This window comes from Rana temporaria, chromosome 13, assembly GCF_905171775.1.
Source record: "Rana temporaria chromosome 13, aRanTem1.1, whole genome shotgun sequence".
Classification (NCBI taxonomy): domain Eukaryota; kingdom Metazoa; phylum Chordata; class Amphibia; order Anura; family Ranidae; genus Rana; species Rana temporaria.
In genome coordinates, this window is record NC_053501.1 from 9,370,538 (window position 1) to 9,389,094 (window position 18,557).

The following is an 18,557-nucleotide window of genomic DNA, read 5'->3' on the forward strand; positions in this document are numbered from 1 at the left end:
TATTTTCTTTTATCCTGGATAAATCCTGGGGGAAAAAAAGTTTTAAAGTATTAGTCTAGCCCAGCTAGATGCAAAAAAAAAAAGGCAAAGAACAGAGATCCAGGCAACTGAGGAAGTTATTGTATTGCTACTCTAGAAGCCTGCAGTCGACTAGGCTAGATACACATGGGCATTTATATCAAAGCAAGTCTTAATAGCCCAGCAAATGCAAAATTCACAGATGATCAATGGCCCAGTACATGCGCCTGGTGGAAATAATAGATGGGTGTCACACTAACACACATTTATTTAGATCAGTGGTCTCCAAAATGTGGCCCACGGGAAAAATGTGGCCCTTTACCGGCATTTATCTGGCCCTTAGGGCACTACTACTCCCACTGATACAAGGCACTATTCCTTCCACTAACAGCAATGATGTAGTACTATTCCGCCCAGTGACACCAATGATAGGACACCACTTCTCCACACCAAAGATGGGATACTATTCCTCCCATTGATACGAGGCACTATTCCTTCCACTGACAGTAACGATGAGATACTATTCCCAGTGACACCAACGATGGCATACCATTCCTCCCAGTGACACCAACGATGGCATACCATTCCTCCCAGTGACACCAACGATGGCATACCATTCCTCCCAGTGACACCAACGATGGCATACCATTCCTCCCAGTGACACCAACGATGGCATACCATTCCTCCCAGTGACACCAACGATGGCATACCATTCCTCCCAGTGACACCAACGATGGCATACCATTCCTCCCAGTAACACCAACGATGGCATACCATTCCTCCCAGTGACACCAACGATGGCATACCATTCCTCCCAGTGACACCAACGATGGCATACCATTCCTCCCAGTGACACCAACGATGCATACCATTCCTCCCAGTGACACCAACGATGGCATACCATTCCTCCCAGTGACACCAACGATGGCATACCATTCCTCCCAGTGACACGAACGATGGCATACCATTCCTCCCAGTGACACCAACGATGGCATACCATTCCTCCCAGTGACACCAACGATGGCATACTATTCCTCCCAGTGACACCAACGATGGCATATCATTCCTCCCAGTGACACCAACGATGGCATACTATTCCTCCCAGTGACACCAACGATGGCATACCATTCCTCCCAGTGACACCAACGATGGCATACTATTCCTCCCAGTGACACCAACGATGGCATACCATTCCTCCCAGTGACACCAACGATGGCATACCATTCCTCCCAGTGACACCAACGATGACATACCATTCCTCCCAGTGACACCAACAATGGCATACCATTCCTCCCAGTGACACCAACAATGGCATACCATTCCTCCCAGTGACACCAGAGATGGGGAACAACAATGATGGGTCACTATTCATCCCACTGACACCAATGATGGAGTACTTTTCCTCCCAGAGACCCCAACAATGAGACACCATTCCTCCCAGTGACACCAACGATGGCATACCATTCCTCCCAGTGACACCAACGATGGCATACCATTCCTCCCAGTGACACCAACGATGGCATACCATTCCTCCCAGTGACACCAACGATGGCATACCATTCCTCCCAGTAACACCAGAGATGGGGAACAACAATGATGTGTCACTATTCATCCCACTGACACTAATGATGGAGTACTTTTCCTCCCAGAGACCCCAACAATGAGACACCATTCCTCCCAGTAACACCAATGATTGGGCACCATTCCTCCCAATGAAACCAAAGTGGGGGCTCTCTTTCTCCTCCCACCAACCTCCAAGTCTGGGGAACTGTTTATTCCCACCAATGCCGGGACATTTTCTACTTCTACGTACCTCATTCTGCCCCCCCCCCCCCCTCAAGTCTGAAGCACAGGAAACGGGTCCTTTGGTTTGGAGACCCCTGATTTAAATAATGCATGCAGCATTCCTTGCTGACAAATACCCTCACTCAAGCTCAGTCCTCAAGGCTTTACATTTTGAGCCAAACCTTTGTGGACACTTGACCATCACACCCATATGAACTTGTTGGACATCCCATTCTAAACCATGGCCAGTAATATGGCGCTGGCCCCCCTTTGAGCCTCGACTCTTATCAGAAGGCTTTACACAAGATTACTGATGTTGGATGAATAGACTTGGCTCACAACCGGCATTCCGAATCATTTCAAAAGGTATTCAGTTGGGTTGAGGTCAGGGCTCTACGCAGGACACTTAAGTTTCTCCACACCAAACTGGTCAAACTATTAGGTAGATTCACGTACGGCGGCTTAACTTTGTGCGGGCGTAACGTATGTTATTTACGTTACGCCGCCGCAAGTTAGAGAGGCAAGTGCAGTATTCACAAAGCACTTGCTCCGTAAGTTGCGGCGGCGTAGCGTAAATTGGCCGACGTTAGCCCGCCTAATTCAAATGTGGAAGAGGTGGGCGTGTTTTATGGAAATTATTCGTGACCTCACGTAAATGACCCTTCAAACGAACGGCGCATGCGCCGTCCGTGGATGTATCCCAGTGCGCATGCTCCAAATCACGTCGCAAATAGTCAATGCTTTTGACGTGAACGTAACCTACGCCCAGCCCTATTCTGAATCTAATTACGCAAACGACGTAAAACGTAAAAATACGACACTGGTCCGACGTCCATACTTAAAGCGGGGGTTCACCCTAAAAAAAAAAAAAAAAAAAAAAAAAAAAACAACTGTTCTATCCAGCATACTGCTGACATTAACAGTATGCTGGATTTTTTTTTTTATTCGGTCTGTACTTACCTTTTTCCGTCGTTTTTACCCGGCTTCCGGGTTCTCGCTCCTCCGGGGAGTAGGCGTTCCTAAGCTCTGCATAGATGAGTGACGTGCGCGTCATCGCCTTCCCAAAATATACTCGGCACTTTATGGCGCCTGCGCAGTAAGCTCTACACGGCAGGCGCAGGTGCCGTATATCGCCGTAAAGAGCCGAGACCCCGTCGGATATTTTCGGAAGGCGATGACGCGCACGTCAATCATCTATGCAGAGCTCCCCGTCGGGGAAAAAGAGGGACACGCCCACTCCCCGCAAGGACAAAGACCCGGAAGTGCGGCTGAAGACAGCTAAGTGTACACACAAAAAATTTTTTTACAACGCTACAAGCCTTTATTAAGGCTAGAGATAGGTTAGGGAAAAAAATTATTTTAGGGTGAACCCCCGCTTTAACATTGGCTGCGCCATCTTTTTGGTGGTTTATCTTTACGCCTGAAAATGCCTTACGTAAACGGCGTATCTTTACTGCGCCGGTTGAGCGTACGTTCGTGAATAGGCGTATCTTGCTGATTTACATATTCTAGGCGTAAATCAGCGTACACGCCCCTAGCGGCCAGCGTAAATATGCAGCTAAGATACGGCGGCATAGAAGACTTACGCCGGTCGTATCTTAGCAACATTTAAGCTCATCTCAGTTTGAGCATACGCTTAAATGTACAACGGCGCGGATTCGGAGTTACGACGGCGTATCTACTGATACGCCGTCGTAACTGTACATGAATCCAGCTATATGACTTTATGGAGCTGGCTTCGTACACAGGAGCATAGTCAAGCCGGGACAGGAAAATATTTCCAAAACTGTTACCACAAATTTGAAAGAGCACAATGGTCTACAATGTCTTTGCACAATGTAGGATTAACCAAACACTTCACTGAAGACATCTGAACTCATTGGAAAATTATTTGGATCCACATACAGTACTTTTGCTCCTAAATGAGATGTTATGGTCAGGTGTCCACAGTCTTTGGCCAGTTAGCATAGTTTCCCCATTTCATAAAATAAGAAATGCATACTACTACCTACAAAACTCTTAAAAGTGGAGACGTAGTAGATGTTGAGTTGTTCACCGAGCCCTTAGGAGTGCTGGAAACATTTCTGAATGCGTTGTTGGCGCTCTGTGAATGCTTCGAAAAATGTTAGGCAAAGCGTCTGAAATCACTATGCACATGTAGGGCCAGATCCAGAGAGAGAGTACGCCGGCGTATCTACTGATACGCCGGCGTACTTTCTAATTTCCCGCGTTGTATCTTTAGTTTGAATCCTCAAACCAAGATACGATGGTATCTGGGTTCGATCCGACAGGCGTACGGCTTCGTACGCCTTCGGATCGCAGATGCAATACTTCGGCGTCCGCTGGGTGGAGTTCGCGTCGTTTTCCGCGTCGGGTATGCAAATTAGCTTTTTCCGACGATCCACAAACGTACGCGCGGCCGTCGCATTCTCTTACGTCGTCTCTAGTCGGCTTTTTCCGGCGTATAGTTAAATCTGCTATTTTGTGGCGTATAGATAGACTTGACATGTTAAAGTATGGCCGTCGTTCCCGCGTCGAAATTTAATTTTTTTTTGCGTAAGTCGTCCGTGAATAGGGATGGACGTAAGTCATGTCTAAGTTAAAAAAATGACGTTGTTGCAACGTCATTTCGTGCAAAGCACGGCGGGAAATTTCGAAACGGAGCATGCGCAGTTCAATCGGCGCGGGGACGCGCTTCATTTAAATGAATCACGCCCCCTAATCGGCGATTTGAATTCCGCCGCCAGAAATACACTACACCGCCGTAACTTACGACGCAAAATCTTCCTGGATTCGACTTAAAGCCAGGTAAGATACGGCGGCGTAGCGTATCTCTGATACGCTGCGTCTATCCAATTCTATGTGGATCTGGCCCGTAAAGCGCATTAGGAGAAATAGAATAAAAAAAATAAAAAAAAAACATGCCCATATGTAAGAAGCCTAAAGCCCTGTACACACGATCGGATATCTGATGGAATCTAATCCGATGGATTTTTTCATCGGATATCCGATGAAGATGACTTTCATCAGTCTTGCCTTCACACCATCGGTTAAAAATCCGATCGTGTCCAACGCGGTGACGTAAAACACTAAGACGTGCAGAGAAAAATGAAGTTCAATGCTTCCGAGCATGCGTCGACTTGTTTCTGAGCATGCGTGGATTTTGGACCGATGGATTTTCCCACAGACGATCGTTTTTTTTTCTATCGGTTTTTTAACCATAAGGAAAATTTAAAACAGGTTCTATTTTTTTTCACCGATGGATAAAAAAACGATGGGGCCCACACACGATCGGTTCGTCCGATGAAAACGGTCCATTTTCATCAGACGAAGCGATCGTGTGTACAGGGCTTAAAGCTCTGCAATGCATCACAGCTAAGCTGTAAAAGCAGGATCAGTCAAGGCACAGCCCTCTGGCTGTTGGGCAACTTTAGGTCCCGAGCATGGCATCGGGAGCTCCCTAACAGCTAAAAGACCTGCATGATTCCCATGCCTGCATGAAGACATGACACTACTTGAAATACAAGACCTCAAAACATCAGCGATATTGTGCAATCAAGATCTGCACAAGGATAGCAAAGATTAGACATCAGAGTCCGCTATCCTGTAAGTAATCTCCCATATCTAAAAGACTGCTATACATGGACAGTAAAGTTTCATAAAGAAGGATATGCAAAAGAGGTTTCTACAACATTCATGGTTAAAGCAAGGTTTTGGTTATTTACACTGAAAGATGTATAGTAGGGATGATAAATCAACCACCATCTTGACTAACATAGCAGCTCACAGGAAGCAACAGGTGAAATCACACAAATGTCATATAATTAAATTTCTGTATGGATGTGGAAATGTTTGCATAACAGCTGTGAATGTTGGTAGCTGCTCTTTCACATACTACAATATATTATTGTTTTGGATAGCCGTCTTTTGAAGCTGACGTTTAGGCTGCTTTCACATTGGGCGGTGGAGCCGCGGTGACGGTATAGCCGCGCTATTTGTAGCGCCGCTATACCGTCGTATTTACCGCGATATTCGGGCGCTAGCGGTTTTAACCCCCGCTAGCGGCCGAAAAAGGGTTAATACCGCCCGCATTGCGGGCGGTATTACCGCGGTTTCCCATTGATTTCAATGGGAAGGCACGGTATAGGAGCGGTAAACACACCGCTCCTATACCGCTCCAAAGATGCGGCTAGCAGGACTTTTGGAGCGGTCCTGCTACCGCACCGCTTCAGTGTGAAAGCCTTCGGGCTTTCACATTGAAGCCTGTAGGGCAGGGATATGCAATTAGCGGACCTCCAGATGTTGCAAAACTACAAATCCCATCATGCCTCTGCCTCTGGGTGTCATGCTCGTGGCTGTCAGAGCCTTGCTATGCCTCATGGGATTTGTAGTTCTGCAACAGCTGGAGGTCCGCTAATTGCATATCCCCGCTGTAGGGCATGATTTTTTCATGCGGTATAACAGCGCTATTTTTAGCGCTGTACCGCATGAAAAACGCCTCAATGTGAAAGGGCTTTTAGTGTACCTAAAATGTATAAAGTGAAAAAAGATACTGAAAAAAAGAAAGAAAGGAAGAAAATAAATACTAAGAAAAAAGGAAAGCAAAGAAAGATAAAGGAAGAAAATAAATAATAAAAAAAAAGGAAAAAAAAAAAAAGGAAAGAGATAAAAGAAAGGAACGGAAAGGAAGAAAAAGGAAGGAAAGAAAGAAAGAAAGAAAAAAAAGGGAAGAAATTAAGGAAGTTAGCAGGGATAAGGAAGGAAAGGGTAATGGAAAGGAAGGTAGGAAAAGAACAGAAAAGAAAAGGAGGAAGGGAAGGAAAGGAGCAAGGGAAACGAAGGTAGGAAAAGGAAAATAACAGAAAAGAAAAAGGAGGAAGGGAAGGGAAGGAAGAAAAGGAGGAAGGGAAACGAAAGGGAAATGGAAAGGAAGGGAAGGGAAAGGAAGGTAGGAAAAGGAAAGGAAGGTAGGAAAAGGAAAAGAACAGAAAAGAAAAGGAGGAAGGGAAGGAAAGGAAGAAGATAGGAGGTAAAGGAAAGGGAAATAGAAAGGAAGGGAAGGGAAAGGAAGGTAGGAAAATGAAAGGAAGGTAGGAAAATGAAAGGAAGGTAGGAAAAGGAAAGGAAAAGAACAGAAAAGGAGGAAGGAAAGGGAAGGGAAGGGAAAGGAAATTAGGAAAAGGAAAGGAAAAGAATAGAACAGAAAAAAAAAAAGAACGGAAAAAAGAACAGCAGAATATTTGCGGAATGTTATAAACCGGGTGTGAATATCTTGTGTGTATAAAATGATTTAAATAAATACAAAAGATTGGATGCACATTACTTAGAATGCGGTCTACACTCAACACACAAAGCAAAACAAATGCCAGTTGAAACATGGTAGATATTTACCAGTCACAGTGTCATTTTTTGCATACAAAGTTTTGCATCTGCTTTGCTTTTGTGCTCATTAAATACAAGAATTGTCCCATGTTCACATCGGGCCGTTCCGACATGCCAATTCGCCGCCTATTGCTGGCAACGATACCGTCCGAAGCGGTGAGACGCCGCACCGATTCCCAAAAGTAGATCCTGCATCACTTTTGGCGACTTCGGGGGCAATTTGAATAGACATCTGTGCATAAACCCGCACAGATGTCTGTGAAATCGCCCCCCAAGTCGGACTGAAATGCCGGTTTAAAGCAGTTGTATACCCTTTTTTTAAATTATTATAATATAATAAGGCCTACCTGTAGAAGGCCTACCTGTAGATAAAAAGAATATCTCCTAAACCTGTACGGTTTAGGAGATATTCCCTTTGTATGCAGCCGCTGACGTCAGCGGTGCATGCGCTCTGAATGCCCGGCAGACGCTGCCGGACCTTGCCGGAAATAAGTCTCCCTCGCGCACGTTCGGGGGTGACAACACCGTGGCTACGGCTACTCACAGCGCCCCGGAGCCAAGATACCCGGAAAACACGCCGACAGAAAATGCCATCTCCCTCAGCGTGGACCGGGATCGCCTGCCGACGCCTTGTTCTAAGACAAGTATTTCATAATGGGCTAGTATGCGGTGCATACTAGCTCATTAATCCTTTTGCCTTAAAGGTTTTAAAAAAAATAATAATATGCGGGTTTACAACTGCTTTAAAATCATGACAAATTCAAACCAGTCCTCATTCTGGGTTCACATATGAGCCGCACAGCAGGGGTCCGGTGCGTCCTGGTTCACCGCAGGGGTGTCCAATTCGCAATGATGTGAACCCAGCCTCAGTGTGAACGTGGGCTTAGTGAAAGAAGGCGAGGGGGCAGTAGCTGTGAGATGTCTACATTGTCTCTCTGCTTCTAGCTATGACTGGAGGTGTCCGAGGTTGAGAAGTCACATGAAACAGTCTTGCACTAACATATTATAGCTTCATATGATTGACTACAGTATATTCTACACATTCATAGGGCTCCATTGCATGATGAAGCAGGGGGCAGCAACCTTTTCCAAATAAATTGTCAAAAGAAACGTATGACCAAAGCTTTTTTCAGGTCCAGGCTCTGGAAGCATCCCCACAATAATGTCAGGATCCACCCAGATGCCCGACCAGCAGCTGGCTCAGCCTCTCAGCGCGCCGCTCTCGCACACCCTCCACAGCCTGGCGCTCCAGTGAGAGCTGGAGGGCCAGAGTAGAGAGCTGGCTCAGTGAAGACCGATAATTGAGCGATCAGCAGTCATGTTATCACTCAGCCTCTCAGGCTTAGAGCTGGCAGGGGACAGCTGTAACATCAGATGCTGCAGCTGGGAGGCAAGTATGTAGGTTTGGTTTTTATACTATGGCCACACTTCTTCTTTAATGTACAAGCAACAGACACAACTGGCATGCTAGTGAACAACAGCATGTCGTAGTTATAAAGTTTGAAAATTTAGAGCTCAGATCACCCCAATTCCTGCACCCTACACCTCAGATCACCCCAATTCCTGCACCTTTATACCTCAGATCACCCCAATTCCTTCACCTTTACACCTCAGATCACCCCAATTCCTTCACCTTTACACCTCAGATCACCCCAATTCCTTCACACCTCAGATCATCCCAATTACTTCACCTTTACACCTCAGATTACCCCAATTCCTGCACCTTCACACCTCAGATCACCCCAATTCCTGCACCTTCACACCTCAGATCATCCCAATTCCTTCACACCTCAGATCACCCCAATTCCTTCACCTTCACACCTCAGATCATCCCAATTCCTTCACACCTCAGATCACCCCAATTCCTGCACCTTTACACCTCAGATCATCCCAATTCCTTCACCTTCACACCTCAGATCATCCCAATTCCTTCACACCTCAGATCATCCCAATTCCTGCACCTTTACACCTCAGGTCATCCCAATTCCTTAAATGTAATTTACACCTCAGATCACCCCAATTCCTTCACCTTTACACCTCAGGTCATCCCAATTCCTTCACCTTTACACCTCAGATCACCCCAATTCCTGCACCTTTACACCTCAGATCACCCCAATTCCTGCACCTTTACACCTCAGATCACCCCAATTCCTTCACCTTTACACCTCAGATCACCCCAATTCCTTCACCTTCACACCTCAGATCATCCCAATTCCTTCACACCTCAGATCACCCCAATTCCTACACCTTCACACCTCAGATCATCCCAATTCCTTCACACCTCAGATCACCCCAATTCCTACACCTTTACACCTCAGATCATCCCAATTCCTACACCTTTACACCTCAGATCGCCCCAATTACTTCACCTTTACACCTCAGATCATCCCAATTCCTGCACCTTACACCTCAGATCATCCCAATTCCTTCACACCTCAGATCACCCCAATTCCTACACCTTTACACCTCAGATCATCCCAATTCCTTCACCTTTACGCCTCAGATCATCCCAAATTCTTTACACCTCAGATCATCCCAATTCCTTCACCTTTACACCTCGGATCATCCCAATTCCTTCACCTTCACACCTCAGATCATCCCAAATTCTTCACACCTCAGATCATCCCAATTCCTTCACCTTCACACCTCAGATCACCCCAATTCCTTCACCTTTAGGCCCCTTTCAGACTGGGGCGGGAGCTGCGGTGGCGGTATAACGCCGCTAAAAATAGCGGCGCTATACCGCCGGAATTGCCGCGGGTATCAGCCGCTAGCGGTGCGGTATTAACCCCCGCTAGCGGCTGATAAAGAGTTAATACCGCCCGCAATGCGCCTCTATAGAGGCGCATTGCGGGCGGTATTGCGGCGGTTTCCCATTGTTTTCAATGGAAAGGAGCGGTGAAGGAGCGGTATACATGCCGCTCCTCTCACCGCTCCAAAGATGCTGCTGACAGGAGATTTTTTTGTCTCCCGCCAGCGCATCGCCTCAGTGTGAAAGCCCTCGGGCTTTCACATTGAGTCTGCAGTGAAGGAGTTTTTCAGGCGCGATAGCAGCGCTATTTTTAGCGCTGTACCGCCTGAAAAACTCCTCAATGTGAAAGGGGCCTTACACCTCAGATCATCCCAAATCCTCCACCTTTACACCTCAGATCACCCCAATTCCTTCACACCTCAGATCACCCCAATTCCTTCATCTTCACACCTCAGATCATCCCAATTCCTTCACCTTTACACCTCAGATCATCCCAATCCTCCACCTTTACACCTCAGATCATCCCAATTCCTTTACCTTCACACCTCAGATCACCCCAATTCCTTCACCTTTACACCTGAGATCATCCCAAATCCTCCACCTTTACACCTCAGATCACCCCAATTCCTTCACCTTTACACCTCAGATCACCCCAATTCCTTCACACCTCAGATCACCCCAATTCCTTCACCTTTACACCTCAGATCATCCCAATTCTTACACCTTTACACCTCAGATCACCCCAATTCCTTCACACCTCAGATCACCCCAATTACTTCACCTTCACACCTCAGATCATCCCAATTCCTTCACACCTCAGATCACCCCAATTCCTTCACATCTCAGATCACCCCAATTCCTTCACATCTCAGATCATCCCAATTCCTTTACCCTTACACCTCAGATCATCCCAATCCCTTCACCTTTACACCTCAGATCACCCCAATTCCTTTACACCTCAGATCATCCCAATTCCTTCACCTTTACACCTTAGATCATCCCAATTCCTTCACACCTCAGATCACCCCAATTACTTCACCTTCACACCTCAGATCATCCCAATTCCTTCACCTTCACACCTCAGATCACCCAAATGCCTTCACATCTCAGATCACCCCAATTCCTTCACCTTTACACCTCGGATCATCCCAATTCCTTCACCTTTACACCTCGGATCATCCCAATTCCTTCACACCTCAGATCATCCCAATTCCTTCACCTTCACACCTCAGATCATCCCAATCCCTTCACCTTTACACCTCAGATCACCCCAATTCCTTTACACCTCAGATCATCCCAATTCCTTCACCTTTACACCTTAGATCATCCCAAATCCTTCACACCTCAGATCGCCCCAATTCCTTCACCTTTACACCTCAGATCATCCCAATTCCTTCACCTTTACACCTCAGATCACCCCAATTCCTTCACCTTTACACCTCAGATCACCCCAATTCCTTTACCTTTACACCTCAGATCACCCCAATTCCTTTACCTTCACACCTCAGATCACCCCAATTCCTTCACCTTTATACCTGAGATCATCCCAAATCCTCCACCTTTACACCTCAGATCGCCCCAATTCCTTCACACCTCAGATCACCCCAATTCCTACACCTTTACACCTCAGATCACCCCAATTCCTTCACCTTTACACCTCAGATCATCCCAATTCCTACACCTTCACACCTCAGATCACCCCAATTCCTTCACACCTCAGATCGCCCCAATTCCTTCACCTTTATACCTCAGATCACCCCAATTCCTACACCTTTACACCTCAGATCACCTGCAGAACTAACTTCACAGTGAAGGTAAGTTTGATATGTTTGTTATTTTATCTTTATTTATTAAAACAAGGGTTTAAAGGAACATAGTGTTAGCAGGAAGGCAGGCCTTAGTTTACAGTGTACCTGTATTTCAGAAAATAAACTTTCAACAAAATATAACTGCAGGTACATTACATTCAATGGCTTCCAAAGTGGGGGGGGGGGGGTGTTTCTTTCTCAACAGAATTGGAGTTACTCTTTAATGCTATTTAAAAACCTCTACCCCGGCGATCTAACAACAACTCGCACCTTCAGCGATGCGAGTCAAATGAATACCACATGTGCAGATATTCTGCCACCAAGGGTGGGATTAGATAACCAGAACCGGTTTCACAATTTATACACCTCCCACCCCGTTTCTTGGACAATCCTCACCTACACATTCTGTGGTGATTGGATTAACGTGTCTGTGCTCGCTATGTGGATATAAATGTTGAGGTACCTTCCTGGCTCACATTAAAAAGGAAAAAGTGGCTTGCAGGAGCTACAAAATGGGGGGGGGGGGGGTTCACACAGCTCTGGATTTGAGTAATAGCAAGGGGTGTGCTGGAAGGTCTATTAATGCTAGTTGCTGAAGGATCTATGGTCTCTGGTGAAGATCTGCTTTTGTGTGAGGGTCTGTTGCTGGTGGGGGATCAATTGTTGCTGGCGGGAGGGGGGGCTTATTGCTGCTGGAAGGTCTATGGCTGATAGTTGCTGGGAGATCTGTTGTTGCTGCTGGGGAGGTCTAAGGCCACTTTCACACTGAGGCGATGGCCACGTTGACGGTAAAGCTTTTAGCGAAAAAGTGATAAAAGCGCCCGCGAAGCTCCGCTGCCGAAACGCTGTGCTTTTTTGCTTTGATTTTCAATGGCAAGGGAGGTGTAGGAGTGGTGTATTCACCGCTCCCGCAACCGCCCCCAAAGATGCTGCTTGCAGGACTTTTTTTTCCCTTCTTCCTGCAAGCGCACCGCCCCAGTGTGAAAGCCCTCGGACTTTCACACTGGGGCTGCAGAAGAGGCAGTTTACAGGCGCTTTTCAGGCACTATTTTTAGCGCTTGTAAAACGTTTCAGTGTTAAAGTGGCCTAATTTCGTTGCTGTATGGGGGTCCTATTGTTGTGTGGGGGGATCTATTGTTTCTGGCGTGGGGTCTATTGTTTCTGGGGTGGAGTCCATTGTTGCCGGGGGAGTCTATTTTTGTGTGGGGGATGTACTGTTGCTGGCTGCAGGGGGATCTATTTGACAGCTTTTCTTGTTATTAATTAATAAATTCCATACAAATTATTTAGCACCACAAAATTCCGTATTCTCTAAAAGGGGCGGTACTCAGAGGTGGGTAGGGGGTGGAACCAAGGGACAGTGCTGAGGGGTGGTTAGGGGGCAGAGACAAGGGACAGTGCTCAGTGGTGGGTAGGGGGGCAGAGACAAGGGACAGTGCTCAGGGGTGGGTAGGGGGGCAGAGACAAGGGACAGTGCTCAGGGGTGGGTAGGGGGGCAGAGACAAGGGACAGTGCTCAGTGGTGGGTAGGGGGGCAGAGACAAGGGACAGTGCTCAGGGGTGGGTAGGGGGGCAGATACAAGGGACAGTGCTCAGGGGTGGGTAGGGGGACAGAGACACGGGACAGTGCACAGTGGTGGGTAGGGGGCAGAGACAAGGGACAGTGCTCAGTGGTGGGTAGGGGGGCAGAAACAAGGGAAAGTGCTCAGGGGTGGTTAGGGGGCAGAGACAAGGGACAGTGCTCAGTGGTGGGTAGGGGGGCAGAGATGAGGGACAGTGCTCAGTGGTGGGTAGGGGAGCAGAGATGAGGGACAGTGCTCAGTGGTGGGTAGGGGGGCAGAGACAAGGGACAGTGCTCAGGGGTGGGTAGGGGGGCAGAGACAAGGGACAGTGCGCAGAGACAAGGGACAGTGCTCAGGGGTGGGTAGGGGGGCAGAGACAAGGGACAGTGCTCAGTGGTGGTTAGGGGGCAGAGATAAGGGACAGTGCTCAGTGGTGGGTAGGGCGGCAGAGACAAGGGACAGTGCTCAGGGGTGGGTAGGGGGGCAGAGACAATGGGTGACTCAGAAGGGGGGAGTTCCTGCACCTAATCTCTGAGAAAAAAAGCCCTGCTTATAGCTATACCTCAACCTGGATAGAGGAGAACCTCCATAGACTCCATAGTCCATGGAGAACCTCCATAGACTAGAAAGAAGGCAGTAGTATCATTAAATATTCAAAGCGAGGAACAAAGTACCAGATGAAAGTTTAGATTTCACAGTTGTTAAATACATGTAGTATGAAAAAAAAAACAATTCTATGCATTTCAGGTACAAGGGCCAAGCCAACCAACTTGGTATTTGGCACCATGCACCCCATTGCACTCAGTTACACATTGCTTCTTATAAAAACACAGAGATCTTTTGCACTTGGGATAAAAACACGCCTATAAACGTCAATACAAAGAAGAACATTTTTGCTTTATACAAAACTATTTGTAGACATCTATAAGACTATGATAATATATGTGCTGTAATACTACAGAACAAAGTGTCCTCAATTCTCCTAGAAACTCCACCGCTGACATGTCTATCTACTGCTCTCAGGGTGGGAGAAGTTCTAATTTATAACTAAAGACAAAACTTTTTTTTTTGTAATTTTGGATAAAGGGAAGGGTTAAAACTACCGCCAGCTTTTTTTTTTACCTGGGCCTCATTAGGGAGATTTTCTTTCATTTCCTGTCCTGTATACTCAACAGGACGTGAGAGGATATTTTTCCAATTTGAGGGATTTCCTCTTAAGGCCCTGTACACACGACCAGTCCAAACCGATGAAAACGTTCAGTTTCATCGGTTCACCGATGAAGCAGACTGATGGTCTGATGTGCGTACACACCATCAGTTCAAAAACCGATCGAGTCCAACGCGGTGACGTAAAACACAACGACATGCTGAAAAAAAACGAAGTTCAATGCTTCCAAGCCTGCGTCGACTTGATTCTGAGCATGCGCGAGTTTTGAACCGATGCTTTTGCGTACTAACCATCAGTTTTGACCGATCGGTCAGGCGTCCATCTGTCCGATTTTAAAGCAAGTTCTAAAACTTTGGTCGATTACATCTTGTGAGTGCGGTGCACTTTTTGAAAGCGCACCAAAACTCCTGCATTTAGGCGTTTTGGTGAGCTTTCAGGTAGTGCGCCAAAGCCGCAGGATAGAAGTCAATGGCTCTGTGCAGATAACCTGCAGAAAAGATCTGTGAGAAAATCAGTATGAAAGCAGCCTAATGCCACGTACACACATGACCGTTTTTCGGGTTGTAAAAAACGCCTTTTTTTATGTCATTACAAACGATCGTGTGTGGGCTTCAGAGCATTTTTCGGGTTCCGAAAAACGGGCACATTTTTTTTTCAAACATTCTCTTTTTTAAAAAAAAAACTTTTTTAACGTTGCCGTTTTTCGGGTTGTAAAAAATGGTCGTGTGTGGGCTTTAACGACGTGAAAAATCCGCGCATGCTCAGAAGCAAGTTATGAGACGGGAGCGCTCGTTCAGGTAAAACTACCGTTCGCAATGGAGTAAGCACATTCATCACCCTGTAACAGACAGACAATCGTCTTTTACTAACACAAAATCAGCTAATGCAGCCCAAAGGGTGGCGTCATCCGCATGGAACTTCCCCTTTATAGTGCCGTCGTACGTGTTGTACGTCACCGTGCTTTGCTAGAGCATTTTTTTTTCACGATCGTGTGTAGGCAAGGCCGTTTTAATGATCGGGTTGAAAAAAACGTCGTTTTTTATAGAGCCTGAAAAACATGGGCCCAGATTCTCAAAGGACTTACCACGGCGCAGCGCCATGTACGCCGTCGTAAGTCCTAATCTGGGCCGTCGTATCTATGCGACTGATTCTTAGAATCAGTTACGCATAGATATCCATTCGATCCGACAGGCGCAAGTCTCTTACACCGTCGGATCGTAACTGCAATCTTTTTTTTCCCCAAAAGGTGGCGCTTCCGTCGATTTCCGCGTTGAGTATGCAAATTAGCTAGATACGCGAAATTACCGAACGTACGCGCGGCCGACGCAGTAAAGTTACGACGTTTACGTTAGGCTTTTCCCGGCGTAAAGTTGCCCCTGCTATATGAGGCGCAGCCAATGTTAAATTATGGCCGTCGTTCCCGCGTCGAAAATTTATAAAATTACGTTGTTTGCGTAAGTCGTCCGTGAATGGTGCTGGACGTAATTTACGTCCACGTCAAAACCAATGACGTCCTTGCGACGTCATTTAGAGCAATGCACGCTGGGATATTTTAGGGACGGCGCATGCACAGTTCGTTCGGCGCGGGGACGCGCTTCATTTAAATGAAACACGCCCCCTACCCGCCGAATTTGAATTTCGCCGGGTGATTTATGCTACGCCGCCGCAACTTTACAGGCAAGTGCTTTGTGAATAAAGCACTTGCCTGAAAAACTTGCGGCGGCGTAACGTAAATGAGATACGCTACGCCCGCACATTTTTGCGCCCATCTACGAGAATCTGGGCCATAATTTTTTACAACCCGAAAAACGGTCGTGTGTACACGGCATGATACTTGTTAACTCTTTTACGGCTCACTATCAGAACGGCTGCAGAGGAAACGGAAATTACCAACTCAATTGTTCATGAAATCATTTGAACACCGTTTTGGTAGTGTGGGTAACTTCATAAAGAGCAAATACGCAGGCTCTGAACGCCATCCCACTTGACTTCCAGGGATGCTATGAATGGAAAAATCGCTGGGTGCGTCAAGTACCACTCACAAGGTGCATACTTAGAAGGAGACATTCAATTGTAAATTTTTTTAATAAACTGACCTTTTCCTCTTGCAGCTGCTGCTGCCGCCATCCCTCTCCAGCCCCCTAGAAAGGACTAGAGGCAGAGTGCACTTGGTATCACTCTGCCTAGTAAAGGAGTCGGCGCTACAAAGGAAGCACGTGCTTATGCGGCTCCGGCTCCCTCTGCTGCCGGCGCAGGATTCACTGCACTCTGATGCTTTGGGACGGCAGATCTGCAAGCCCAGATTGCGATCGACGGGTTACCGACCCCGGGCATGCATGCGCTTCTCGGGTCACAGGCCACATCAGAGGGCTCTGTAGGCCATGGGTTGAGCACCCCACTCTTAAAGTGGAGGTTCCATCAAAAAAAACTATTTTGCTTTAAACTGTAGCTTACGACTAAAAAAAGAAAAAACATTTTTTTTTTTTACGCATCTGGAAATGCCTGTTGCTATGCGGTCCCACAAAATCTGCCTTTGAAACCACCTAGGATTCTGACATCATCTCCCTCTAATGCTCCTGGGAAATGTGTGTCATCATTTCCCAGGATGTAGTGCGCTGTCCAATTATCACTCCCCATCCAAGACTTCCAGGAAGTAAGTGCCTGTAGGCTTCACAATGCCCACAAGCAAAATGACAACGGTGTAGATATAGTTTTATAAACTATCTTTTTTGAATATCTATGCGGATCGGCGGCGGATTGTAAAATAGTAAGTGACCAGATTTATATTATAAAAACGCAGGATGAAAGGACATACATTTAAAAAATGCTAATTGTGGTTGGAACTCCGCTTTAAGGGTTCTACCTCACCACTCTGTCTTAAAAAAAAAAAAAAAAAAAGTTTTGCCTTTAGTTATACTTTAAAACCATTTTTTAAGCTACAAATTCATACGACAGGAAATTTGATCCAAGGCAGCACAGAAACAGAAGTTGATAATCATCTATAATCAGGTTTACAATTCTAAAGCGGATATCCACTTTAATGAGTCACTTGAACCACCTAAATGATATAAATAAAATAGAGAAATCCACACGGTGGCGTTAAAAAACAGATTGTGCGGCAGCTCTCCCATCCAGGCAGTATACATAACCCAAATCAAATAGAATACAAATATTATGTAGCGCCACTTAAAGAAATAGTGCGAATTAAATAGTGTACAAAAAAAATATATCAACATAGAAAGCCAAACTGATGAAAAAACCAAGTCCTGAACAGCTGCATAGAGTCAACACTCACCGGAAGCGACGGCTGCCATTACAACAGCATATGTGGCCACAACATGTGTTAGAGGATGAACAGCCACTCGAAACCCGGGATCGCTCAGCGGAGTGATGTCAGCACAAGAAACGCCACCCAGCGTGTTTAGTCTAATACGACGTTATTAAGGGGCCCAAGGTCACGACCTATTGGACGTAACGCGACGGTGGAGTTTCTTGTGCTGAAGTCACGCCGCTGCATGATTCCGGGTCAGTCATACTATTCTCTGGCTCCTGGTGAGCTTCATTTATCCCAGCCACATCTTGGTTACATCCCATTGAGAGGTGCCACTTGATGCAGATCTGGGGAGAGTTTTATATGCACGGTGTGGATGGGCACATATGCTGTTGTAATTGCAGCCGTCGCTTCCAGTGAGTGTTGGCTCTATTAGGGAGATGGTGGTTGTTTTCTGAACACACTCACAGAAGAACTTTTTGCATGGGTGAAGGTGTTTTACCTTGCTTGATTAACTTTCATCCCTTTGGACCAGTGTTTATCAACCTTTTTTTCCGGTCAAGGCACCCTTTAAAATTATAGACAATCTCAACGCACACTTTGAAAATATGGACAGTCTTGAGGCACCTTATTCTAAAATGTAAAAGACTATTTGAATAGTTTTACACAATGCAGGAACATCCACACGTGGAACACCCAATGTTAGAGGTGATTTATTGTTCCAAAGCAAATACACTTTTGCACACTGGTACCGACTAGTATTCCAATGTTTCTCTTCTCCCTCAATTTCTCTCCATCAGTCAGCTAATGTG

The 18,557-nt window shown here is 46.4% G+C and overlaps 1 long non-coding RNA gene across 3 annotated transcripts; it reads right to left on the minus strand.

The window, feature by feature from the left end:
* Positions 1-9,076: 9,076 nt before the first annotated feature.
* LOC120920810 lies at positions 9,077-11,375 on the minus strand. Of its 3 annotated transcripts, none has more exons than XR_005744777.1 (3): positions 10,727-11,375; positions 9,710-9,741; positions 9,077-9,318 (listed from the first exon to the last, which is right to left on the minus strand). It is a non-coding gene; the product is annotated as an uncharacterized LOC120920810 (long non-coding RNA). The 3 variants fall into 3 exon arrangements; XR_005744778.1 differs by having other exon boundaries at positions 9,317-9,350; positions 9,710-9,831; positions 10,895-11,375; XR_005744776.1 differs by lacking the exon at positions 9,077-9,318 and adding an exon at positions 9,327-9,350.
* Positions 11,376-18,557: the final 7,182 nt, after the last annotated feature.